At 57.8% G+C, this 24,996-nt stretch overlaps 1 pseudogene; it reads right to left on the reverse strand.

The window, feature by feature from the left end:
- Positions 1 to 1,103: 1,103 nt before the first annotated feature.
- On the reverse strand, positions 1,104 to 20,134 carry LOC135982609 (dynein regulatory complex protein 1-like; annotated as a pseudogene).
- Positions 20,135 to 24,996: the final 4,862 nt, after the last annotated feature.

Genomic DNA, 24,996 nt, shown 5'->3' on the forward strand with positions numbered 1-24,996 from the left:
ACCTGTGGGGACCGGAGACCTCCTGTCAGCGTAGGGAGAGTCTGTGCTGAAGTGCCACAGCCATCAGGGTGAATCCAAAGTGCCCCCCAGCCCCCAGCCGCCTCAGATCGCAGAGAGCCAGACGGCTGTTTAGCCAGGAATTCACAAGTCACGGGGCTCACGCAGTTAATGGCCAAACTCGGCCCATGTGCCTGGGCCCCAGGCTGAGGCCTGCGCGTCCCCCCACCCCACTTTGTACCAGTGTAACTGTAGCATATGGGGGGGACGCCCCCGGCGGGGACACAGCTTTATACATGAAGGTGCCTCGCAGCGGTAGAGGTTAGGCCCAGCGATACCAGTCGGCTCGAACGACCTGCACCCCCCGGGTAGGCAGCGGGGGTGGAGGGGTGTACCAGTCTCACTGGAGCAGCCCCCGTTAACCAGCACAGCGCCGGGTGGCTGAGCAAAGCAGGCAGGCCCGGGCTTTGGGAAGAGGGGCAGCCAGCAGGTGTTTGGTTAAAGGGCGGGGCGAGTTTAGCACTTACACCCAGCCAGGGCTCTGCTGCTGCCCTGGCGCGTGAGCTTGGACCGGTCACAAACACTCAGTGCCTCAGTTTCCCCAGCATAGGCCCACCCACACACACTGCCCTGCCCTCCAGCCATTGCGGTAGGTGGCCCTTTCAGCTCGTGTGGGGGAAGGGGCCCCCGCGGGACTGAGCCGTGTCAGTTAGTGAAGCAGGGACGTGCTCCCCCAGCCGTGCAATGCACGTGCGTCATGTCCTGCCTGCAGAGCTGGGCCTCGCTTTGCACAACACATGCCCAGGCCATGCCGGGCCCCATGTGTGTCTCCAGGTTGCGGCTGTTACTTCATGCGGGGGGGTGAGGGGTGCTGTCTGCACACTGTTCCTACGTGCCCTTTGGACTCCACTGCACGGCCACCACTCAGGCTAACGGTCTCTAATTAACCCGCCCCCAGAACATGGCCACCTCCCAGCCCCACTGAGGGAGACCAGGGCTGACCCCAGGGTGGGCGGGAGGGGGGAGGCTCACGGTGCATGGGGGGTAGGGCTGATCAAGAGGCGGAGCAGTGTGTCTCCTCAGCAGTCACACGCCCGCAGCCCGGCTGTTTTAAAGGGGGGTTTATTCCAGTCGCTGCCCTCCAGGGAATGCCCCGGATCCAGCACCGAGGGCTCGTGGGTAGGGACGTACGGCAACGGCCTCCCGCTGCCTGCCGGGGCTCCCGGCCCCCTGCCGGTCACGGCGGCGTCAACTCGATCACGTGGGTGGGTGGAATCAGCAGCTCCTCGTTCACCTGCGCAGGACAAGCCGAGGCCACAGTGAGGGTGAGGGGGCTCTCGGGGGGCACACCACACCCACTGGCTTGGAAGAGTCCCCGGGGCCCTCACTCTGGGCGGGGACGAGGTGCCACTACTCTCTGCCTGCTGGCGTTATACTCCGGTTCCCAGCCGCGGGGGGGAGAAGAGCTGCTCTATTCCCCTGCCGGGTCCAGGCGGACTCTAGTACTGGGGCTCCCCGTTCCCATGGGAGGTGACTGCCGCTCAGCAGGGCTCAGGGACAGTGAGCGCCCCCTGCTCATCCCCACCTGTCCTCTCCGTGTACAGCGCGTGCTGCGTCTGGGAAGGCGCCGGATTCCCAGCCCTGAATACTCACGTTGTAGAACAATAAGGCACGTACTGCATGTGCCCCCCGTCCCCCAACCTGGCACCTTCGCTAACCCTGCACGCCGGGGACCTAGGACCCTTTGCCCATCTCAGTCCAAACACTGCGGGGTTGGTTTCTCTCTCCTGCTCTGCTCATCTGTCCCAACGGCATCCTCTCTCTGCACACACACGATCACTTCACCCCCTGGAGAGGTGTCTGCTGGGCCCACCCCACTACGCAACCCTCTGCTGGCCTTCAGAGCCCCTCCTGGCCCTCTGCCCATCCCCCTGGCATCTCTCCACCCCTCCACTTGCCCACCTTGGCTGGCAGAGGATGCACGGGTAGGCCCTGGCTGCAGCCCCAAGGACCAGCCTGTTCCACCTCCCACCGCTCAGAAACCACCTCTTCTGCTTGCCTGCAGCCCGCGAGGTGTCAGCCGGGCTGGCTATACGCTGCATCACCTCCCCTCACCCTTGCTCACTGCCACAGGGCCATGGGGGCAGCTGCCATGCAGGGCCTCTGGCACCCTTAGCAATGAGCCCTCCCGTAGCGCTCCAACGGCCAGTGAGGGAAGCTCCCAGAGCCCGGGCCCTTGTCCCAGCGAGGTACCAGCTCTCCCACTCACCTTGGAGGTGACGTACTGATGCAGCAGCATGTGCAGCTCCGTGTTCTGCTGCTGGAGCCCGTCAAGATCGGTGAGCAGCTTCGCCCGCTGGCTCAGCACGGAGCTTCACAAAGAAGGGACATGGGTGAAACCTCCCGACGGCAAAGCCTCTTCCTCAGGGGCCTGGGGGCTTTTAATGCCCCCTTTGCATTTCACACGTACAGCTGTGGCCCCGCTTTTCTCAAGAGCAGGGGGTGAGCGGTGCCCCCGCCTGGCTAAACCAATTGTGTCGCCCACAAATTGCCCCTGGCGTTTCAGTTGGATCCTGTGTTCTTCCCAGCTCGCCCTCCATGGCTGAGTGTAGCCCGGAGAACGCCACTGACATAGCACGGTCCCCACTGACTGCAGGGGGCCCAGGGACTGGGAAGCTCAGCTGGGGGGAGGGTTCTGTCTGCTCGAGCGACTGATGCTGTGAATGTCACTGGTGGAAAACCTCCATCAGAGGAGACGGCGCTGCAGAGTCACGCTCTGGTCATTTACAGAGCACTCCAAGATGGGAAAGAGACAGACATGAATCATCCACATACAAGAAACTGATCTTCTACTATCCCACCACCATGGGTCACCCTACCTCCAGCCACCGCCCAGCAAGGGGTCTTGGGCCAGGCACCAGCGCTTCCCCACTGGGAGCTGGACTCCACCGGAGTTAATGAATGGCCAGTGAACCCTTTGTACAGACAGTGTCTGCAGGTTCCCCCAAGCTGAGCCCACGTGAAGACAAGCCCCCCAGGTGTGCACTGGCAGCTTGGGGGGCAAGCAGCCCAGAGGGCTGGTGTCTGCAGCACGTCTCTAACGACAAGCCCCGTCAGCACTGCCAGGCCTGGTGCCCTCACACCCAAGGGTGGGGTGGTTGGGGGCCCCTGGCTGGGGCACTTACTAGTATTTCTCCAACGCCACCTCCAGCGCATCCCAAACCTTCAGCTTTGGCTCTGGGATGACGTAAGCCAGGGCCTCCCAATACTCAGAGTCCTTGGAGTTGTCCCGTTCCTCCATCACCTTCTTCACCTGCGGCCGCTTATCCCTACGGGGGCAGAGAGAGGAGCCCTGGGCTCAGGGCACCGCTCTGCCCATCCTTTCAGTCACCCCGCCAGGTCTGAAAGGAGGGGCCATTGCTTGGGGCAGCGCCGGCATAAGCCTCACGGCTCCCTGCGGGCAGTGACTGGTTCCTCTCCTCCACAATTGTTCATTCACGTCTGCCTGCCCCACCACGTTCACCCCACCCGATCCAACCTGCTCCCCACCGCACAGCTCTCCCGTGCCGAGTGAACCCCACTCGCTGTGGGGAACCCACCCTGCCCCACCTCTTGTCAATGTCGCCTACAGAAACCAGTTGTGCCTGGGGGAGACGGCGGGGACCTTTCCACTGCTGAGCAGACCAGCCCAACCTCTATACCCCAGCACACCGGCAGCCAATCCCCAGCCTAGATGCCCCTCTTCCACTCTCCCCAGCCTCACTCCCACGGTTCCCAGGCCTTGCCCCTCCTCCAGCTCACACGCTCAGATCAAGGGGCTACTCCTGCAGCCCGTTCTCTCCTACTCCTCATATTCCCAACCAGCTCCCCACCCCATTCCCAGCTAACGAGCTCCGCGCACGGCCCAACCTCACCTCGGCTTCTGGAAGTCCCGGACAAATGCTTTGAGGGCCTTGAGGACGTCATCGGGATGGAAGAGCAAAGAGGACGGTGACGTCGCCGAGCTCTGATGGGCTGTGCCTTCCTCCTTCAGGGCGGCCGATCCCTCGTCGTTGTCTGCTGAATCCACAGCGAGTTCTTCAGGGCCCTGCTCCTCTGCCCACTCCTTACTCTGCCCGACAGCCACACGCACCGGGAGTGAATTCCAGCCACACAAGGCTCCAACTACAGCTAACCCGTTAATGCTCCCCCCAGCCCACAGCACCTCTACCCTAAACTGCAAACCCGGGAGGCTTCCAGCCATCCGGAGCCCTGCTTTAGTGACATCTGTATTTAGTGGGCACAAAACATAGGGGCATGGGAGCCAAATTCAGCACTGGTGGAAACAGCTTAGACTTCGCCCATTTCAATGGCGGCATGGCTGCAGCCGCTGAACCACGCCGGTTCTCTTGATAAGAGCGACACCAACTCCCTCCCCCAGTGCGGGACTTTACAAGCCCCATCTCCTCCCAGGGCTGCTGGGTCTCATCCCACGATGCCCACGTTCATCGTACCTGGCTGGAGACAACCTGCTGGGCTTTGAACTTCAAGAAGAAATCCACCAGCGTATACACGTCGTCTTCATTGTCAATTTCGAGGGCCTGGAGAAAGGCAGAGAAACGGCAGGTCAGGTGGCAGCTGGGACTCCGAGATGTTGCTCTGTGTCACGGAGTATGGGGGACTCAGGGCCCTGTAGCCCCGGCTTCCTGCGATTCACCATGACTCTCAGCCAGCCAGTAAAGCAGAAGGTTTATTTAGATGACAGGAACACAGTCCAAGACAGGTCTTGCAGGCACAGACAACAGAATCCCCCTCAGTTAGGTCCATCTTGGGGTCCCTGGGCACCCCAGCCCCCTTGGGAGGTCAGAGCCCCATCTGCCTCCCAGCCATATCACCAGCCAGCTCCTGAAAAACTCTCTCTTCAGCAACCCCTCCCACAGCCTTTGTTCAGTTTCCCTGGCAAAGGTGTCACCTGGCTTCTAACCCCTTCCTGGGTTCTCATGTTACAGGCTCAGGTATTCTCCGTAGGTCAGTCTCCCATCCCCCAAGGCAGACCATCCTAGCCACACTCCCCTGTCAGCATTCAAAGACCACAGTAAGAACAGTCCCCATTCGTCACACTCTGGTCCCTTCCCAGGGGCCTAAGCTAAATTCACAGCCCTTCCCTTCCCAACGCAAAGGGGGCTGGCGCGGGACCAGCAGGAGTGCTCAGCAGGGGCAAGTCAAAGACCAGGTTCAGGTCAAGCTCTTGGTCTCTCTCAGTGAGAAGTCAGACACCGGGAGCCCTGCAGCAGCACATGCTTCCCCAGGGAAAGAGTACGTCACACAGCTCCAAACCCATCCCTCTTCCCAAAGAAGGGGAGAGGAGCCCAGCTCTCTTCGGGCAAAAGGGTGGTGGCCACAAAGGACCTCAAGAGGGTAGGCCCGGTGGGAAGGGGATGTGAGAAGTGGAGTCTTAGGTGGAGTGGCAGGGATATCTGCATGGGGGGAAGGGAGGGCAGGGTGGGAGCCGGAAGGCCCAGGAGTGTATTAGGGATGGGGGATCAGTGGGAGCGAGGCAGGAGTGCCAGGGGAGTGGGAGCTGATGGCACTAGGGGTGGCAAAGGGAGGAACTGGCTTCAGGTACATCCCCTCTCTCTTATTCCTTCTGCCTTTCAATCCCACTTGGGAAGGGAGCCTCCCCCCCGCCCCTTCCCCAGCTAAACTCCTGGACCAGAGCACACAAGATCGCCCCGCTGAGTCCTATGGGAAGTTACATGTGCACAGGACTTGCCTCTCCTCCCTTCCCCCCCTTGCAGGTGACAAGCTTCTAACGGCAGCATCTCAGCAGCTCCGCCCCTGTGGAGCTGCATCATCCACCAGCAGCTCTCAGCCCGCAGGCGCCGTACTCCTTCCCCAGCACACCCTGCTGGTTCTGGGGTGTGTTCCTGCAGCGCCCCTACCCATGTGCTTTGTGCGAGACGCCCAACTAACCGCAAAGATTGCATCCAGCCTCATCAGGGAGCGCTCGTGCCTCTCCAGTGGCTGCAGGAGTCCCAGCAGTTTGGTCTCTATCAGGAAGCCCTTGGAAGGAAATCACAGGAAGACGTCAAGTTCACAGGAGCGAGTGTTTCCATTCACACTAGGATCCCAAAGCCGCTAACTCACCCAGAGCCAGCCACAGCCCAGTTACTCTGTGCTAACCTCCATGCTCAAATAACAGGGACGCAAGTGATCCAGAGGGATGGGAACATTTCTCCTCCAGGTCTATAATGTAGCACAGCTCACAGCTCTGAACCTCCTGCCCTGGGCGTACTAAGAGAGGTTTTTAAATAACATTTGCAATGGGGATTCGAATCCCACTGCACATGCCCTAACCTGCCGCAGACTGGGGTGTGGAAAAGCCCAATCTCCTGGGGGGTTAGCATTCACACAACAGCAGGATAAGGGTGGGGCAGGGCCTGGTTACCTCGGAAATCACATCCCCCTGTGCACTTGGAGATCACTTTCTAGTGCGTCTGATGGGCATCAGCTGGGACAGGATGTATGGGAATGCCAAACTGAATTATACTGTTCGGCCAGTAGGTGGCACCAGGTATAACCCTCTTCACCTGAGCTGGTGACAGCCACAACGGGCAGTGTATTAAAAACCCGTCTATCCCTCTGGGGTGGACCCTCTACGCAGGCCACATCTGGTACGTGACAGCTGTGACACCCCGTCCAGCAGCTGTTTGATGTGGAAGGTGTCACTGACTCAGAGGCCCGAGCCGTCTCCAGCAGGGCTCGCGCTCACTGAGTCGCTGTTGGACAACTGGCAGAGCGGAGGGCGCTGGGCTGCGAGTTCCTGCAGGGCTGTGTTTACCCTGGCAGGGGGATCTCCCGGGGCCCGTGCCATGGCGCGACAGCTGTCTGACCCTGCCGATCCATAGGACACTCCCCGGAAGGACGGTTTTAGATCCCTACAAGCTGTTGCGAACGCAGCTTAGCTAATTGCTATTTCGATGTATCCTATATTGCACCAGCCCCGTTCTACCCCCTCCCCCAAGGTGTGGCAGGCAGGTGGCACCAAACACGTCAGCATCTCCCCTCACACACACATTCTGCAGCAAGAGATGCTGCCCGGGCAGTGGAAGCTCACGGCCGCACTGTGCCGGGTGCTGCTGTAGAAAGCACGGGGACCTGACCCTGGACCGGATGACATTTGAACCCACTGGAAGCAGAGTGGGGGATCAGGAAGAGAAGACAATCCTCAGATCAAAGAAGCTGTTCTGAGGAGGACCGGCCCGGCGAAGGGCCGACACAGAGCCTTCTGCGGTCGGAGCTGGCAAGGACGGACTCACCGACTTGTCGCACAGGAGCTCCAGGATGTGTTTGACAGACTTCACCGAGATGTGCCGGGGAGGTTTAACTTCCTCTCCAGCCTCCGCTGCTGCCTCTTTTCTTCCTCCCTCCTCCTCTTCCTGCTGGCTGCTTTCTGAAGCACAAGGGAAGCTCAGAAGACCCGTCACCTGCTGCGCTCCTCACCTGGCACAGGTAACCACCCCCGGGGAATCAGCACAGGAGTCTATTCAGAGGGCTGTTGGACGGAGAGCCATGAAAGGGGAGATGCTGGGAGGCCTGTCTGGAAGCAGTGCCAGCCATCTCGTGTGGTTACCACTTCAGCAGCTGATGCAAACCTCAGCAAGCAGTTCACAGCAGCAGGGGCGGCTGTCATTGCACTGGCCTCTAGGAGCTGGAGACAATGAGGAGCAGGGGGGTGCGGGGTGGTTGGGAGCGGAGGAGTTTCAATTTTAAAACGGGATTTGCAGAAAAGGTGCAGGGCTGGCTGGGATGCCACCCCAGCCTCGGCCAGCGGGCAGAGGTGCATGTCATTAGAAAGAGATCTGGTCTGGCTGTCCCAGGGGATTTACAATGACGACAGGTCCCTTCGCTTTCCTTCCACACCCCGGAGAGGCAAAGCAGAGCAGGGCACTGAGATTTGGGGTCAGGGGGTTTATCCCCGCCTCGTAAGGACTCACTGAGCCCTCCTGGAAAGTCGCTGAACCCCTCTGGGCCTCAGCCTCCTCCTCCGGGATGGGGTGCAGGGAGGTGTCAGCAATCAGCACATGGGAAGGGCTTTGAGATCCTGGGGGAATTACAGACGCCACGTGTCCCACCTGTTAATGCCATCACCTCCTGGGCCAGCTTGCTGGCAGATCTGATTGCCTTGCGGTGCACGATGGGGCCCACGTTGTCCAGGAACCAGGAGTCAGGCTCCACCCAGGGGAGCCCCAGCTGCTGGGTGTGAATGACGTGATCGGCCTCGAGAGCTTTCCACACCAGCCCTTTGGCTTCCTCCTCGTTCATCAGCCAGAGCTCCAGGAACTTCTGGGCATCGATGACGGCAAAGTGTCTGCAGGGAGGGAAAGGCCCTGCCGGTGACTGGCTTGTCCTGTGCAGCATTCCATGCCCTGGACACTGGGGTCCTTCCGTGGGTCAGACGCCCCTGACATGCTCAGTCCCAGGCTTCGGAGATTAACCTCTCCCCACAGCTGCCCGTCGAGTGCCACAACAGGGCTGCAGCTGCCTTTAACTTGAAGACAGTGGAGCAGATCACAGAGACTACAAGCCACCCAGCAATGCTCTACTTTGAGCCAAGCAGCCAGGGGAGGGTGGCTGCTCCCTGCTCTCTGATGAGGCCCTGGGAGTCCTGGCAAGCTGCCCTCAAATGCTCATGCGAATTCTCCCCGCGCAAAGAGAGGACGCGTCTCTGGGGCACACCGTACCTCATCGTTCTCTGCAGATCCTTGTACTGCTCCACGATGCGCTTGTAGTCGGCCGTCAGGGTCTGGTTCTCCTCCTGGAATTGCTTTATCTGTTTGGCCAGTTTCATTCTCAAGGCATTGAGCACGTCATGCAGCCTGAGGAGGAGGGCAGGCTGTTAACAACAACAAATTACTCCCCAGCACATTCGGTGCCAAAACATTACAAATTCTGCGCCAAAAAGATTAAAATTCTGCACCCAATATTTTCAAATTCTATTTGTCAAATAAATGTGGGGGCTCCAGCCTGGCAGTGGGGAGCACAGGCCACTGGCTGCACAGAGGTGGGAGATCACCCTGCAGCTCCACCCCACATCCCGGGGCACAGACTCAGCGGTGAGGCTGCACCCAACCCTGACACAGCACAAGGACTGGGCCTGCCCCAGAAACAGCCCAGAGCCCTGCCCCGCTGTGCCAGGTGCACCAGGTGTGGGCAGGCAGGCTCCGCAAGGCAAGATCCAAGTCTGGAGGGGCTTAGTGTGGGGGGACCCAGGTGTGGGTTGAGAGGGTTCTGTGTGGGGCAATCCGGGTGTGAGCAGCTCAGTGGAGGATCTGTGGGGTGGGATCTGGATGCATTGGGGCTTGTTGGGGGGTTCTGGGTGCAACGGTAATGGGACTCTGCAGGGTGGTCCAGGTAAAGGTGGGTGGAGCTCAGCAGGGGGGGTCTGGATGTGGGGGACTCTGTGGGGGGTCCAGATACTGGGGGAGTGGGACTCAGTGGAGTGGGCATCCAGGAGCAGCTGGTTGGGGCTTGGTGGGGTGGGGATCCGGGTGCAGATGACTTGGGGTGGTCCAGGTGCAGGGGGTGTAGGGCTCATCGGAGGGGTTCTGAGTGCAGCGGGGAGGTGAGGCTTGGTAGGAGGGTCTGGGGATGAGGGGGTCTGGATGCACGAGAGTTGGGCAGATGGGGGAGCAGCTCCCTGTACAGGGGTCCCTCCCCCCGCAGCTGAGGAGTGATGGGTGCAGGAAGTGGGGTGGGAGGGGAGTTTGCAGAGCTACCTGCAGCCGGGGGAGAAATCTGGGGGTGGGTCTGACCCCTGGATGCCGTGCAGGGGAAGAGGAAACCCCGTCCTCCCCAGCCCAGCCGGGACTAGCAGCTAAGCCCAGGGCAGGGTAGGAGCCACCAGCCGGGTCTTCCCCATTCCTGCCCCCGCCCCACAGTGATTTACCTCTCTGCCGGCTGCCCTGGGCACCTGAAACATACCGCTGGGGAGGGGCTCATGACCGCTCTTGTGGCTTCCTTTTGCTTCCCCATCAGAAAGCATTTTTCTGTGGGGAAGCAAAGATAGCCGTGGGGGACGTACATTCTGTACCCGTGCAGAATTCCCCCAGGAGTAAATAAATCCATACACACAGCCGGAGCCGGACATACAAGGGCAAGCATGTCCTAGCGCCTGAACATGGGCCAATCCTCACCCCTGTCCCAGCCCAGTGGCTGCAGCACCCCCAGAGGGGGAAGGATTCTGCTCACAGAGTCCCTGTGCAAAGCCCAATTATATTCAATCTTTGTGGGGGGAGGGAGAGGGCTGTGGGCTGCAGTGAGAACATGGCCAGTGACCCAGAGAGTGCTGAATATGGCTGCAGGCGTTGCCCCAGCCCCACACGAACTGGGCTGATCTTTTACCGGTTGAGTTTCCTTTTCTGCTGGGATTTTATGATGGTGTTTTCCTCATCCCGTTTCTTTAGCACCTGGAAGTTGTATTCCAGCTTCTCCTGGTTCAGCTGGTAAATGGCTTTCATTTGCTGCAGCTGCTGCTCCAGGATCTGAGATTCCAAACAAAATAAAAAGCCATCCTCTGTTGTTGACAGGGGAAGGTTTGCAACTCCAGAGCCCCTCCCTGCCATCGCATGGCTGGCCCTGGGGCTCTAGAAAGAGGGTGCCTAGAACGGACTCCCCAGGTTCTAGTGGACAGTGCAGAAGTCTTACAATGAAGCTCCTTCTCTAAAGGACGAGCCCTGTATGAAGCCCTCCTTGATACAAAGGTGCTACAGACATTCCCTGTACTGCCATGCTATCGAACTCCTCATTTAGCCTGTCACCCACCAACTCAGTGCCATGGACAGAGAGTGCATCAGCTTCCTCGCCCCCATGCCAACCCCTCAGGCAGCAGCATGGGCAGCCGTGCACCAGGTCCTGTTCCATCGGCTGGCAAGGGGAGTCACCGGCTCAGAACTCCCTGCCAGCAGCCCTCAGCCAAGCGACGTCAGCGCGAGTGTTAAGGGGCCCTCAGCTGTCATGGCAGCACACCGGGGAGAGGCAGCATCTACTGTCCGAGCTAAAGCCGCACAATCCAAGTGCAGGTGTGAGAATCTCTCTGCCTCCCTCCTGTTGGACAGGTTGTCATTCAAGCACTTGAAGACGCATCGGTAGGAAGAGGGTTATTTTACTTCTCAGCCACAAGGTCTGCAACATGAATGGTGGTTACTTAGGAAGACAGAAATTGCCGTGCCGGGCAGACCAGGGATCCGGCTAGTTCAGTCTCTCGGCTGAGTGGTCAGTACAAGTGGCTACACAGGAAGCCACAATCACGGATAATTCTGGAATAGTCTATCCAGAGGGAAGTGCCTTCTGAGCCTAGTCCGATAAAAGTAACATGCATGAAGGTTTCTATCCTTGTAACAGGCGGGCAGTGTTTGCCTGAAACACCTCCCCCCCGCCCCCCAAGAGCAGGTGCTGATCGCAAGTAAGCACGGCTAACTCACGAATACATGAGGCTCACTACTCCCTCTGGATAGAAGAGAGCTGGAAATGACTGTCTGAGAGGATCTAGGGGGCATGTTGAGCAATCACGAGGGAGGAACCCTAGGGGTACCCCAGCTGGGGGGGGGGGGTTGCTACTGTTAACTTTTTGTACACGGAAGCCAAGCCCAGAAAGGCTGAGCGTTTGATTCTGCTGCCATTCTCTCCCGTCTCAGTACAAGCGGTGCAGTTTACGGAAATGTAGCCATTTAGCTTAGCCCTGCTAAAAAGAAAGAGTCCCTTCCCCATGACAGCCACCGAGCGGTTGCTGTGTTCTCCTTGTGGGCCCTATGCACTCAGTGGGGTCCTGTGTCTCTGCTCCCCGCACCTGTACGTCGTTCTCCAGCTGGATTTTGATGGTAGTGTACTCCTCGGCATCCTGCACCCGCAGCTGGTTCAGCTGCTTCTCGTACTCCTCCACTTTCTGCATGCGGGTGATCAGGTTCTCCAGCTGAGGGCAGGAGACCAGAGGAGAGTCAAACGACTGCAGAGAATCGCCACGGTTCTGATTGGCTGCTCAGCCTTCCCAATCCCAGCTGCCCCGGCAAGTCCAAAGCAAGGAGGAATATGGATCATTCCCAGGCAGCAGCCCAGTGGGGACAAGGGACCCTGGGCTATCACCGAACCAGGCAGAAGTGTCACTCCCTGTGCCCGACACCGGACAGTCTTTACTTCAGACACTAACACTATGTCTTTCCCTTACACACAGTGCATACGGGGTGTAGTGTGAGTGTGACTGGAATAGGCGGTACAGAGCCAGCAATCTGCTCTAGTCCCTGAACACCTGCCCACCCGGTATGTGCTGCTAGCCAGGCTAATCGGGTGCCCATTCCGTCCCTTTCCTTTCAGACCCCTGAAGTGACGCCGGCTGTTCCTGCTCCAGGCACATCACAGCCACCAAGGAGCCGCAGTGCAGCAAGGAGTCCGGGTACAAAACCGGGGCCAGAGCTCAGCTGGTGTGAATTTGCATTGCTCCGCTGAAGTCCGGGGGAGCTCGGCAGATCTACGCCAGCTGCGGATGTGGCCCAACAGTCAATCAAACAAAAAATGAGTAAAAAAAAAAAAAGACCAACCATCTACGGGATCCCCTGTCTATTCATTCAATTCCAGTCTGCCCGTCACTGAGGTATCTCGGGGCCCTCTGCACGGACTCCACGCTCCAAGGTGCTGGCCTCCGTCATAAGAGCAAAGCAACCAGCCCTGGCTGAAGGGGCAGTAGTGACTGGGGCAGGGCAGAAGGAAGTGGGAATCCTGTGTGTCCTAGCACAACGGAGTCCAGTACTCCCCCCACACTGAGGTATATTTCATCCTACCTCAGCGTGGGGGGCTGGACTAGAAGCCCTCTTGATCTCCCTTCCAGCCCTACCTTTCTGAGGTTATAGAATCACAAAGTCATAGCAACGTAGGCCTGGAAAGGACCTCGAGAGGTCGTCTAGTCCAGCCCCCTGCACTGAGGCAGGACCAAGTGAACCTAGAGCACCCAGCGGCGTATTATCGCCTAGGCCGACAAGGCCTAGGCCTAGGGTGGCAAATTTATAATAGCAGCATTTTTGTAATCGGGACATCAGTGACGCCGCGATTCTACCAATCATAGCGCGTATTGAACCCACCAATGACGGTGCAATGCCATTTAATAAACATACTAGCGAGACTCCTAAATGTTAATAATATGACTGGAAGGAAGAAATGAAGCGGTTCTCAGTTTTGGATCCATGCGCGGTCCCGCGCTATAAGCGAAATCGCGCTATATAGACGTGTGTTCAAGCGAGGGTCCGCTGTACTTGTAATTTTATTTATAATAAAACTTGTAAATGTTCAATTATTTTAATGATATTTAGATTCATTTTAGTTCAAACGAGTTTGTAAAAAAACTAAAACAAGTTCATATGGGACCGGGAGCGGCAATTATTTCAGGGCCTGGGGGTGGCAAAATCATTAATCCGCCACTGAGACAACCCCTGACAGGGGTTTGTCCAGCCTGTTCCTACAAACCTCAGGTAATGGGGACTGCACAACCTCCCTGGGAAGCCTGTTCCAGAGCTTCACTCCCCTGAGAGTTGGAGAGTTTTCCCAATAACTAACATGAATCTCCTGCAGATAAAGCCCATCACTTCTGTCCTTCCCTCAGCAGACATGGAGAACAATCGATCCCCGTCCTCTTTAGAACAGCCCTTCACAGATTTGAGGACTGTTATCAGGTCCCCCCCTCAGTCTTCTTTTCTTAAGACTAAACAGGCCCGGTTTTATTAACCTTTCCCTATAGGTCAGGGTTTCTAACCCTTTTATCAGTTCTGTCTCTCTCCCTGGACTCTCTCCAGTTTGCCCACAGCTTTCCAAACGTGTGGCGCCCAGTGGACACAGTGCTCCAGCTGACGTCTCCCCAGCCTCCCGTGTCTTCTTCAAGGTACAGAGCGCTAAGGACAGGGAGCGCAGGGCAGCCTGATCCTGCATTGCTGGGCTGCCGAGTTACGCCTGCCCTGTAGCAGGCATCAGCCCTACAAGAGGAGGGCAGAGTGAAGCATTCATTACCCTGCCACGGGCTGGGCTTCGGCCCACCTGCTCTCTGCCCACACCTGGCCCCTTCTGACCCCAGGCTCTTCAATGTCAAGAGTGGGCCCAGGGCCTGAGACATGGTGCTGCTCAGTGCCTAGGAGCCTTCCTTCGCTGATCACAATTCCCCTTAGGGTCCTTACCTCCTGCGCGTTGTGGGCCTGCATGGCCTGCTCCCATTTCTTCTTGTTGCTGCTCAGCAGCTCTCGCCGTTCCAGCTCGAATGCTTTCTGAGGAGGAGACAGTGCTGTGAGCGGGTCGCCGTGCACACCGCAAGGCCCGCTCCCGGCTTGCTGCCAGCGCTGGACAAGCCTTGTGTACCGGGCCAAGCTCCGGGAGCAGTGGCAAGAGGCTTCCGCGACAGAAGCCAGCTCCAGATCGCCGCCAGGTGCCACCCAGGCACAAGCACAGCATCCTCTCCCTGTGCCCGAGGTCACAGCAGGGTTCAGCGGCAGGGCTGGAAAGAGAACCAGTCCTCGGGATTCCAAGTGCGCTGCTCTAACCGTGAGACAACACGCTCTCCCTATTGCCCCGACAGCATCCCAGACCCAGCAGCTGCCAGGTACAAAAGCTGGTGTTACTGGGTCTGGGGTTAAGCGGGCTGTTGGCTCTCTCGGTTTGTAGGAAGATGTCTGTGAACAGTGTAGCGTGGGTGTGAGGATGAAATCCAGTTCACACAACAAGCCACTACATTAAACTGAAAGATACGGTCTAGCTCAACCAAAACGTATGGGCCATTGGGTGAAATTCTCTGGCCTGCATTCTGCAGGAGGTCAGACTAGATAATCAGAATGGTCCCTTCCGGCCTTACACATCTGGGAATGAACAGTCATCACATAGAAGCAACTTTCGGTCTCTACTGGCCTGGGCTCCACTGGATCCCCAGTAACTTAGAGAGGGAAAGACCCCAGAATCACATAACCAGAACCGCAGCGCTCCGTTCATCTCCCGTTTTACTTCTACCTGGCAAAGTGAGAGCTCTGGTCCACAGAAACATCTGAAGCCAGAACCCAGCGTTGCTGAAATGCCAGTGTAATGAGCAAGAGACCCCTTTGCCGGAGATAATTCCATTAAGGAGAACTCCCTGGTGGATTTATCGTGAGAATAATTCACTGCTTGCTCCCATCCTGCTATGAAGCCATTTGCTACCTCAATCTGCGTGAGTTCCCGACGGTAAGTTTTCATTAGGTTTCTGATCTGCTCCTCCATTCTCTCCACCAGCAGGTTAATGTCGTCTGACTGCTTCTTGAGATCCTTCACATACTGGTCATCTTTGCTTTTCAGCTCCTGCAGGAGAAGAGCAGACACTGAACTGAGAAACACTGCTCTGCAGAGCTTCAGCACAAGCCAGAGAACCTAACAATCAATATCCTGCATCTGCCCCTTCAGCCATTATGGAAAGTGACGAGGGAAGAGAACTGAGGAACAGAACAGTGGTTAGGAGAGAGAAGAGATGATGGGAAGATCTACTACACTTGCTAGCAAGGAGGAGGAAGCCCCAATTCCTGGGCTATTTAACCCTTGTCTGGACTAAGGGGGGCAGGACTAGAAAGCCCCAAGAGTAAATTACAGGAACAATCAAGCATTGGCAGGGAGATTACTCCTGGGGGAATTCTGTAAAAAAAAATCACAATTCTGCAACAAAAAATTTAAAATTCTGCACACATTTTAAAATTCTGCATATTTTATTTGTCAAAAATCACACCAATTTCAATTATTTTTGGTCAGTTATTTCAAAATACCTGTCAGCAAGTATGTCTAGCAAGACAGACAACAAAAAAGATTCAGGAAATATTTTTTGACAAACAGATTCCTTACTAGGCATATCAATACAGAGCTCTGAGTAGTAATTCATTTAAACTACAATACAGAACCGGATTTCCCACACCCCTCAGCAGCAGCACAAAAGCTTGGAGAAATCAGGGGTAACGGAAGAGCTGAGGGAGAGGAAAGTAAATTGCTGGGAAGAACCCTGGGTGTGAACTTGGAGGGTTGTTGGGTATGGGTGGGAAAAGTATGGAACAGGTTTCTTGGGTCCTGGTCTGTTACTGCCAGGACATGAGTGTATGCTGAGTCTGTGTATATGGATGTGTTATTGTAGGGGAGCACAGTACCCTGGCCTAAGAGAAGAGACAGGCAGTTCTGGGTCACTTACTCTTGGACAGTGTCCCTCTAACATTAACATGCTCCAGCAAGACCCTCCGTGCCCCACAGCCGTCTCCACACACACCCCCCGCACTCCTGGCTCCGGGAATCTACCTGCTGCAGTTCGCTGATGAGCTTGTTCTTCTCTTCGATGAGCAGAGCACACTGCTGCTGCTGCAGGTTGAGCACGTCCCACAGGTCCTGCGGGATGGTTTTCTCTTTGGCCGAGCCCCATTTCGAGGTGATCTCTTCAAACTTGTCCTGATTAGTCTTGGATTCGTTCTCCAGTTTCTCGAGCCTGCCGAGAGCAGCCAGCACAAGGCAGATAACGCAACTGGGGCTGGTGGAGGGTTCGGCGGCTGCCCTTGGCCCCGTCCACATTGAGATTTCCAGCCGTGTTAGTGTCTTCCTGGACACCAGCTTTAGGGACTAAATCAGTTTCAAACCAAAGGGTAGACGAGATCTTAGTGGGGCAACAAGCTTTTCTGTAGCCCTAACGATAGGCTCCATCTCCCGATCTGAAAAGGCTCCATGCACGAAGAGAGACGACCCTGCAGCCAGTATGTAGAGGACACGACAAACATGGCTGCAGGACTGGTCTCTGTCCCAGAGCCCTGGGAATGCACTGGATTCAAAGGGAGCACATTACACAAGCAGAAATTGGTCAGAACAAACCGGCTGTGGAAACGCTCGTCTGGCTAGCTGGGTCTGTCGGGAGGCCAGCGTCGCAGCCCCCCTGCACCATTCCCACTGCTGCCAGTGGGCTTGGCCAAGGAAGCCCAGCTCCAGCAGCAGGAACCGAGCCAGTGAGGTTCGCATTAGCAGAAGGTGCTGGATCTGCAGCACGAGGGACCCAAGGCCTCCATTCATCCATGGAGCAGGTCCAGTGCCCGCAGCAGCAGCACACGCTTCCCTCACACACACGCCCTGCCAGTGGGCCATCGCCAGGGACTGAGGGGTTTTGTCTTTCCTAGGGAGACTTCCAGCGAGGCTGCCAGCCGAGAGATGGACACAGGTCACCTAAGAACTAGCCCAGGACAAAACCCTCCCAAAGTGACCCACAAGTGAAAGGCTCACGATTTCCTATCAGTCCCCTGGCTCTCCGGTCCCAGCAGGTTCCTGGGGAGTGCCATGAAAATGACTGGGGGCTCTTAGGAGGCACAGGTCCATTCAGCAACGTTGGACTGGTTTGCCCATGATAACGGGTAAATCCCGCAGCAGGGAGATGGGGCTGAACAACCAGGCTTCTCTCCTGCAATCCCAAAGAGGAGAGGCCAGTGCTGGCTCCTCTAAACCGGGGTGGTGGCTAAATGAGAACCTGCAGGCCACACCGTTCTCACCAGTAATCACCATCACCTTCCGTGCCCGAGTGCGGGCTGGGGAAGCCATACACACCAGCATGCAATGCTCTATCCAGATCCAATCAGGCAGGCCGCATTGCATGCTGGGACCTGCAGCTTCTCCCTGCCACCTCTGCATATTACAGATGAGGGGGGCTGCCATTTGCCCCTTGATGTAAATTAAACCCAGTTCTCGCCTGCCAGTGAGTTGCCAAAGCGGCCCCAGTTGATTGGCATGTGGGTGGCCCTGCTCCGAGCTGGCGCTGTCAGGGGATGCACAGGGCCTAGCAGGGGAGCAAAGATCTTCCTGCCAGGGACACAGCAGAGCTGCGGATCTCTTACCTCTGTCGCTTGAGTTCGTCCTCCTCAGCTCTCCTCTGGGTCTCCCTGGCGTCTGCAGCCACCTGGATATTGGTCACTAGCTGCGTGCCGTCATTGAGCAGCTTAGCTAGCCTCTGTGAACACAGCAAAACGACAGAGCAAACCCACGTAGGCAAAGGGGCCCAATCCCCTTGCAATGGAGGACGACTTGGCTAGCATTTTTCAAGCCAGGGTGTCTAAAGTCTGGCTCCTACATCCATATTTAGGTACCTAAATACAAGTAGTCTGTGCACCTGCTGCTTCCACTGAAGAAGAAAAAAAGTTTCATTTCCCCTGGTGACTGTGGGTCTTCGAGAGGACTCCCAGCATGGACCCACATGCCCCACCTCCTCCCTCACTAGGTCAGAGCCTCACAACAGATTCTCGATCTATAGGAAGGAAGCGAATGCGCCCGAGGCATGTGTGTCACCTGCAGGGCAGCTCTACGCAGGCAATCATCTCGAAGAATCATTGTTACCACGAGGCCCAGTTCTTCCCAGTGGGTTCTAGCTTCGCTACACCCTTAGTGCGATGAGCGAGTACCACACACCATGGTTGGTACTTGGAAGCTCAGTATAGTGGGAGTTTGCCTGGCTTTAGCTGCAGAGTTGGAAGTAGGAGGCTGTTTCCAGGAACTCCTAAAGGTGAATAGGTAGAAGAAGCTGGTGCTTCAGAAGCAACATTTTTCATGAGCTTATGGTTGTAGATCTGCCTGGCACATGGACATGTTTTTCAAACATTAGTTCTCGCTATGTCAAAACACACAGATCCATTGGTTTACTCTGGGCTGTGACATCACTGGCTGCCGACTAGGAGTCCAGAGCCAGACGTGGGATTCAGGGGCTCCTAAGCAACTTGCCTGTGTTGATCTCTATTGCCATAGCTGAGTTCTAACCTGTCTGCTTTCTTCTATCTGCTGGTGGCTCCGGCTCAGCTCTTCTGCCTCAGCCTTCTTCGCATCTGGATCTTCTCCGAGGGCCTCCCTGTGTGGGGACACGGGGAAGAGAGAACACTTTAGTAACACGTCATCTTTCCATAGCTTAAAGAGCTCCCTGGAGCCATAGCACCTGGTTCTGTGATCCTGTAAGATCCCACAAGGGCGAATCAGCATAGCGCTCGATGGAAGAGGGACCCAGACGCTCTCAGACGCTGACGGGAGATCACGGGGTCCCCCCATCGTGGCGTGAGAGCTTAGCACTGACTACAGGGGTTACTGCCATGGTGGAGCACGTCAGCGTCCGGTGGGGAAGCTCCTGCCTAGTCAGTTCCAGCGGATTGCTCTGTGTTTGGTTCCACATCTCGTTGGCAAGGCGGTTGGCAGGGATTGCAGAGGCGCACCGGCCCGTTGGGCCCAATGCAGAGAAGGCGGCTGGTCTTCTATTGGCCCCGACCCCTAATTCTAATGGCTGCTGCTCCACACAGCCCGTGTCCCACGGACCGAGCAGTGACTTGGCTACAGGAGACACTAGCCCAGGGAGGGGGAAACATCAGTCCCTGGGACAGGCCGGATCGGGCATCCAAGACCCACATTTGGGCCCCGAGGCTGCCCCCCGTCCAACCCACTGAATTTCACACTGTCGGGGGGCTGGTTGGGGGGCTCGGTTCAGGGGCCCGGTTCAGGAGGATCGGGGGGGCGGTTGGGGGTCACCCAGTTCGGCCTGGTTCAGGGTTCGGGGGGCAGTTGGGGGGGCTCGGTTCAGGGATCGGGGTCCGGGGGGGGCAGTTGGGGGGGCCCGGGTCGGCCCGGGTCGGGGGTGTGGGGGCGGTCGGGGGGCCCGGTTCAGGGTTCGGGGGGGCGGTTGGGGGGGCCCGGTTAGGGGTCGGGGGGGCCCGGTTCGGGGGGGGCGGTCGGGGGGGGGCCGGTTCGGGGGTCCGGGGGGGCGGTCGGGGGGGCCCGGTTCGGGGTCCGGGGGGGGGTTGGGGGGGCCCGGTTCAGGGGCCCGGGGTCCGGAGGGGCAGTCGGGGGGCCCGTTTCAGGGTCCGGGGGGGCGGTCGGGGGGCCCGGTTCAGGGTCCGGGGGGAGTTGGGGGGGGGGCGGTTCAGGGTCCGGGGGGGTTGGGGGGGGGCCGGTTCAGGGGCCCGGCCCCCCCGCTCTCACCGGCGCTTGGCCTCCAGCCGGGCCGCGATGCGGAGGCGCCGGGCCGCGATCCGCTCCTCCGGCTCCTCCGAGCTCAGCGACGGGCGCCGCCGCAGCTCCCGCGGCCCCCTCGGGCTCGCGCCTCGCCCAGCGCCGCCCGGCTCATGCCGCCCCCAGCCCGGCCCCGCCCGGCCCCGGCGTCGCTAAGCAACGCGGCGCGCGGCGTCGGGGGCGGAGCGCGAGCTCCGGCGGGGGAGTGCGCTCGGGCCCCCGCCCCCCTGCGAACTCGCGCTTGGACCCCGCCCCCCTGCGAACCCGCGCTCGGCCCCGCCCCCTGAAAAACCCCGTTCGGCCCCCGCCCCCTGAAAACCTGCGCTTAGGCCCCGCCCCTTAGAAACCTGCGTTTGGGCCCCGCCCCCTGCAAACCCCCGCTTGGGTCCCGCCCCCCGCAAACCCTCGCGCTCCGGCCCCGCCCCCTGCAAACCCCCGCTTCGGCCCCGCCCCCCGCAAAACCCTCGCGCTCCGGCCCCCGCCCCTGCGAACCCGCCCCCAGCCTCCCTGCAGCCGCCTGGGTCCCGGCTCCGTCCGCCCCGCAAACCCCTCCCGGGCGATTGCCCCCCCCCCCGCGCTCCCTTGCACCCCCCCCCCCGCGCTCCTTGCAACCCCGCCCCCCCTCGCGCTCCTTGCACCCCCCCGCCCTACCCCGCTCTGGGCACCAGCCTCCTGCGTCTCCCTGCACCTGCCCTGCCCGGATCCCGGGTCCTGCCCCCCACCCATAGGCTCCCTGCAGAGCCCCAGGCTCCCTGTCCTACCCACCCCGCTGCAGCTCCCTGCCCTTCCCTCTACCCCCCTCTGGGCACCAGCCGCCCTGCACCTGCCCTGGGGGTCACTCCCCTGCCCCCCACCCGCCATAGGCTCCTGCACAGCCCCAGGCTCCCTGTCCCACCCTCCCCCACAGCAGCTCCCTGCCCTTCCCTCTACCCCTGCTCTGGGCACCAGCCGCCCTGCACCTGCCCTAGGGGTCCAGGGTCCTGCCCTGCCCCCCACCCGCCCATAGGCTCCCTGCACAGCCCCAGGCTCCCTGTCCCCACCCTCCCCCGCTGCAGCTCCCTGCCCTTCCCTCTACCCCTGCTCTGGGCACCAGCCGCCCTGCACCTGCCCTAGGGGTCCAGGGTCCTGCCCTGCCCCCCACCCGCCCATAGGCTCCCTGCACAGCCCCAGGCTCCCTGTCCCACCCTCCCCCGCTGCAGCTCCCTGCCCTTCCCTCTACCCCCTGCTCTGGGCACCAGCCGCCCTGCACCTGCCCTAGGGATCCAGGGTCCTGCCCTGCCCCCCACCCGCCATAGGCTCCCTGCACAGCCCCAGGGTCCCTGTCCCCACCCTCCCCCGCTGCAGCTCCCTGCCCTTCCCTCTACCCCCCTCTGGGCACCAGCCGCCCTGCACCTGCCCTGGGGGTCCTCCCCTGCCCCCACCCGCCCATAGGCTCCCTGCACAGCCCCAGGCTCCCTGTCCCACCCTCCCCCGCTGCAGCTCCCTGCCCTTCCCTCTACCCCTGCTCTGGGCACCAGCCGCCCTGCACCTGCCCTAGGGGTCCAGGTTCCACGTCGCTGCCCTGCCCAGTGCCCGCCCAGCTTCGCTGCTCAATCAACCCCTCTCCATCCTGCTTCCAGCCTCAGCGTTTTTTCTGGTGTCTACCGGGACCACCTGCTATTTTACGTCTACCAGAAGCCCTGTGGGGTGTCCTTACACTGGCCCCTACCTGGTTTGTCGTGAGGGTCAGGCTGTATTCAGAGTCCCAGGCGAGGTTCACGTCTGTTCTCTCCAGCAGGCTCCAGCCCCCTCCATCTGGCCTCCCCAGAACCGCACGTCAGCCAGTGGCCCAACTGAGTCCCAGTTAACTCTCACCCCCTCCCCACCCAGTCCCTGCTCCCTCCTCCCCACATCACCCAGCCCCTCCTCTTGCTCTGCTCCCTCCCACCTGACATCCCCCTGCTCCTCAACGCACCCCCTTCTCTCGGCCTCTCCATCAACATCCCGCTTTCTCGTCAGGATCCCAACTCTCCCTCTAAGGCACCGCGTCCCAGCATGGCCTGTGTGCGCACATGTGCAAAGTGAAGCGGAGCAGTGGGAGCAGAGAGAGCTGCATGGCTCCTGTTCCCTCTTCACTTCCTGTCCCTTCAGACTTGCTAGGGTCCATGGCAAAGGGCGCTTGGCCTCCAGCCAGGCTGCGATGCAGAGGCTCCAGGCCCTGATCCGCTCCTCCGAGTTGCTGGACAGGCCCTTCTGCAGCCCCTCCGTCTGCGAGTCCAGCAGGAGGGGGAGTCACAGATTCCAAGGCGTCGGGGCACTGGTCCATGCTGCCCTGAGTAACTCTCCGCACCCTGGTGAGCTGGCACTCAGCTTCCTCTCTGTCCCGCTCTCCACAACTGGTGCTCACCAGGGTACGGGGGAACTGCGTTCACATGAGTGCAGAGCACCTGAGCGCTGCAGCACAAGCCTTCAATGGCACAGCCAATGCTCCAGTCCTAGACTGATACCAGACACCTCTGTGTTCTTGGGGAACCAGGGTTCATTATCCAGCCTGACTCATGAAAGACACCCCCCGCCTCTCCCCCCCCCCCATCCTCTGCATAAACCAAAACCCATCAGAGGACAAAACTTGCAGAGAGCAGTGAAGGGTGCTGGGAGAAACACCTAGACCCCTCCTGACAAGGGTGACAAGATGAAGACATCTCCATTGCATACAGAATGGAGAGCAGAGACAACTCCCCTCGCCTCATCTGCATGGAAGATGGGACAGGAAGACATCTCAGTTTACATACAGAATGGAGAACAGAGAACCACACTGAATTCTAGGACCAGAAAAAGCAGGGAAGCACTGCATCCTGGGAATCTCTGCTCCAGATGCTAATGAACCTATGTCTGCACACACCCAGCTCAGCAATGATCAGACCAATTCTAGTGATGAATCCTTAATTGAGATCCAAATACTGAAGCAGCCTAGTTGCATTGTGAGCTCCCTGGAAGAAAACACCCCCCATAGCCAAGAGGGATCAGCTCCTATTGTCTAGTCTAAAGAAAACCCTTGAGTCATCAGCTTACCTAGAAACAAATCTAGTGTTCTCCCTTCAACCATTGTCATTTCTCTACAAAAATCCCTACTCACCCTCCAGTCAGGGTTTTGATGCTTAGATCCAAACTATGCATCAGTTCCACTGGAACTCCATCTTCTCCTGACTGATCGTGCTGGGGGCTCTGCCTGTCTCCAGCATTCGGGACCCTCAGCTACCACCATCTTCTGGGAACCCCGACCAGTTCAAGCCTCATGGAGTGGGTGAGATCCCCCCTCTTTCTCTCTCTCTGTTTTCCTTTCTACCTTAGGTATTAACCTTTAATCAAGTATGTTATGTTGGTTTAGCCCTCCCTGTGTAGTTATCACTATTATTCAATAAATAACTTTTATGGTTAAGTTGATTGCTTCTTTTTCTCTTGCTGAACTTTACTCGTTTGTGTTTTTAGCTTCCCCCATTCACTCTACAGCAACGCTTCTTTCACCTAAGCGAAAGATCCCTGTGTGACGTTGTGCAGTCTATATGGTTTTATAAAAACATGATAAGTGAATATAATGTAACTGGGATATGCTTCATGCAAAAGGTCTCTTGTAAGGTATCATTACAAAGCTCATAATCTACTGACTGTGATCATCCTATTTGTAGAAATGTACCACTCTTGTATCTAAAACTAGAAATATAAAACATAACTCTGAGGGCCTATTGTAATCATGTAAAGTATGGGCCATTAATGATGGTTTGGAATCTTGACGATTCCCATTAACAAGGACCATTGTCTGCAGATGGCTGTGTTTACCTGTTAGTCTTCCTGTATATGTGTGTGCTGGCAAGTGGGCAATGAAGTCTTGCAGTGACATGTGATCATGTCACCTGAACTGGAATCCATCTTTAACCTGGTGCTTTTCCAGTGAGGGGGGGGTGGAAACCCAGAGGGACAAAGGGTTCCCGCCTTATGCAAAAGATATATAAAGAGGGGAAGAGAACAGAGGGGAGAGGAACCATCATGAAGAATCCCCTAGCTACCACCTGAGCTGCAACAAGAGCTGTACCAGGAGAAAGAATTGTGCCCAGGCCTGGAAGAAGTCCAGTCTGAGAAAAAGCTTACTGAAGCATCTCTGAGAGTGAGATTATCTGTATTCAGTTTGATTAGACATAGATTTGCGCATTTTATTTTATTTTGCTTGGTGACTTACTTTGTTCTGTCTGTTACTACTTGGAACCACTTAAATCCTATTTTCTGTATTTAATAAAATCACTTTGTATTTAGTAATTTACTCAGAGTATGTATTAATACCTGGGGGAGCAAACAGCTGTGCATATCTCTCTATCAGTGTTATAGAGGGCGAACAATTTATGAGTTTGCCCTGTGTTGCGGAGTGTGGGGGAGTCAGGGCCCTGCACCCCTCTTCCCGAGATTCACTGCAACTCTCAACCAGCCAGTAAAGCAGAAGGTTTATTTAAGGACAGGAACACAGTCTCAAGCAGAGCGTGTAGGTACGACCAGACCCCCTCAATTAGGTCCCTCTGGGAGGTTCAGGGAGCTTAGACCCCAGCTTGGGGTTCCCTGCGTTGCACCACCCAGCCCAAACTGAAACTAAACTCAAAACTCCTCCCGCTGCTCCTCTCCTTTGTTCAGTCTCCCGGGCAGAAGGTGTTAATTCTCCCCACCCCCGTTCCTGGCTCAGGTTACAGCTCAGGTAGCTTCCTTCAAGGGAAGTCCCCCCTCCTCACTGCAATCCCCCTGCAACATTCCCAGGTCAAATCTGCCCTGCTCCCTGCTCCTTCACACCCTGCATAAGCCTTATGCAGGGTAAAGTGGATTTATTTGGGTTTAGACCCCATTGGGAGTTGGGCATCTGAGTGCTAAAGACAAGCACACTTCTGTGAGCTGTTTTCAGGTAAACTTGCAGCTCTGGGACAAGTGATTCAGACCCTGGGTCTGTGTTGGAGCAGACGG

The sequence above is a fragment of the Chrysemys picta genome, chromosome 3 (assembly GCF_011386835.1).
Source record: "Chrysemys picta bellii isolate R12L10 chromosome 3, ASM1138683v2, whole genome shotgun sequence".
NCBI lineage: Eukaryota > Metazoa > Chordata > Testudines > Emydidae > Chrysemys > Chrysemys picta.